The 2,508-nt window shown below is 43.0% G+C and overlaps 1 pseudogene; it reads right to left on the reverse strand.

Annotated features, from left to right (window-relative positions):
* Positions 1–345: 345 nt before the first annotated feature.
* Positions 346–1,053, reverse strand: LOC102498910 (60S ribosomal protein L10a pseudogene; annotated as a pseudogene).
* Positions 1,054–2,508: the final 1,455 nt, after the last annotated feature.

The raw sequence follows: 2,508 nt of genomic DNA on the forward strand, positions 1-2,508 counted from the left end.
CCTCCTTCAGACTGCAGGCTGTTTATTTCTCTTTATATCCTGGCAGCGAAAAGATGAAGAGCTAGCTCTCCGGTTTCTTACTTTTGTTTCCTTTTTAAGTTTTTAATCATAGTCTGTGTGCTCTCACCAGAGAGAGACAGTGAGAGAAAAAGTGAAAAATCACCCCCTGGGTCTATGGCTATGCCACAATCCCTTCTCCTTCATTCTTCTCTTGAGATTTTGGGCATGCATGCATATGTACCCAGCATGATTTTCAAGCTGCCAGATCTGGTACTCAAATCAAGATTAGCCATGTGGGAGTCCAGCCCCTTAACACAATGCCATCTGCTGCTGGTCCCTGGCCTCTTTTTTTTTTTTTTTTTTTGGTGGCACTAGAATTTATTAAGATGTGCTTTAATACAGATGCTGGGGCTTGCCCATGGTGCTCTTGATGTATAAAGCCTGGACATTCTGCCAATTCTTCTTGAGTAATGACACCAGGAAGTTAACAGCCAAGTGGATGTTGTACACAGGCTCATCATCTGTCATCTTCACATGGCCAACGGCCACAGCTAAACACAGCACCTTCTTCATCTGGAGCTTGAGTGTGGACTTCGCCTCATCAATTTTGGCCACCATGTTCTCATTGTGTGTCAGCAGGGAAGGTCATTTGCTAGCCTTATTTAGACCCGAGCCCAGGATTCATGGGATCTGCTTGATCAGGGACTCTGAGGCCAAAAAGGCATCATACTTCTTGACCAGCTTCTTGACCAGTTTCTTATTCTTGTTGAGTTTCTTCAGTGCCTTGATGTCCCTGTGGGGGATGTCCACAGCCTTGGTCTCGTTGCAGTGCTGTTGGTACCCCAGGACACACACCGAGAACTTGGGGCGGGCAGGTGGACTTACACCTGATGGTGCCTGAGAAGCGCTTGTCCTTCTGAGGGACATAGCTCTTCAAGCTGATCTGCAGCTCCACCATTTCAAAAATCTTCCGGCGCTTGCACTGGTTCCAGTACAGGACTTCCCGCACTGCCTGGTACAGGGTGTCACGAGAGACTTTGCTGCTCATGGTGCTTCACACTGTGAAACCGGAAAAGAGCTGCCCTCTTCTTTTAAAAGCATCAGTCTTACTGGGGCAGCAGGTGACTTGGTGGTTAAGTTGCTGGATAGCCCAAAGTGTTTCAAGTCCCAGACCGGGTGGCTTGACAGTCATGCTGGATGCATGTGTCTGTGTGCACAAAATCCCTAAAGAAGAATGGAGGAGAAGGGATTGTGGCATGCCCGTCCCCCTGGGGGTTGATATCTTGCTTTCTCTTTCACTATCTCTTTCTGTGTCTCTCCAGCAAGTGCATGCACCCTATGGCAAAAACCTTAAAAAAAAAAAAATCCCATTCCTGAGGGTGGCCTCATGACCTATTTATCTCCCAAAGGTCTCATCTCAAAATGTCATCACATTGGGAATTAGATTTCAACACACGGATTTGAGGGCTATAAGCATTCAGCCCATAACATCTTCTATTTTATTAATTAGCCACACCTCAAATAAGTCTGTTCAGTGAAGTCTAGCCATCAAAATTCAAAACACTGCTATCTACCTGGCACTGCCAACATCTGGACTGCAGTGTGTGGGCAGAGTAGAAAATAAGTTATCTTAAGCCCGAGAATCTAAAGAGCAAAGTTACCCAAGAGTCATAGTTTCAAGCCTATGTACTTCATTCTCATTAATTTTATCACATTAAATGATTGATCTTTTTACCTCCTTTGTTGAATATTATAAACTTAAAATTTATACATGTGAATGATGAGTACTTTTCTGATACTTGAGAAAGTTCCTATTTGCTTTTTAGCTAAGGCTGCACTCCAAAAGATAAAACGAAGACATCAAAGAATGCTATAATACTATTAGGCGTACCTGACTGAGGGGAGAAAAAGTAATTCGGAGTGAGAAAGCAACTTAAGGGAGGAATTTGAGACCAAATAAAAGGAATTTGTTTAATAAGACACATAATTATGTTTCCATCAAAATCAGAATCTATTGTTTATTATTTATTTATATAAACTACATAGAATAGTTTGTACTTCCTACTATAACTTCAAAAATCAAAAATCCCAGCAGCACATAGGATTACAACATACAGACTCAGAAAGCAATGCTATTTCTCTACGAGGCAACATGATATAGTGGTAATAAGCATAGGCTTTGGTATCGGATTACATGGGTTCAGATCTGTTCCATCATTCCTAGCACAAGAACTTTGAACATGTTATTTAACTTCTTTATCATTCTGTGTTTTAATGTGTAAAATGAAAGTCATTTTATTGGGGTGGGGTGTTGTCAGTGGCACAGCAACTGAGGCAGCATGGTCCCAGATGGCTGGCTATGTGATTCAAGTCCCAGACCAAATGGCTTGAAGCACACACCAGGTGTGTGTGCATGCGCACTAAAAATCCACAAAAGAGATGGAGGAGGAGGGATTATAGTATGGCCATCCTCCTTGGGGATGGGGGCAAGGCAGGGTGCTTGGTGTT

This window comes from Tupaia chinensis, unplaced genomic scaffold, assembly GCF_000334495.1.
Source record: "Tupaia chinensis unplaced genomic scaffold, TupChi_1.0 Scaffold000322_1, whole genome shotgun sequence".
Classification (NCBI taxonomy): domain Eukaryota; kingdom Metazoa; phylum Chordata; class Mammalia; order Scandentia; family Tupaiidae; genus Tupaia; species Tupaia belangeri.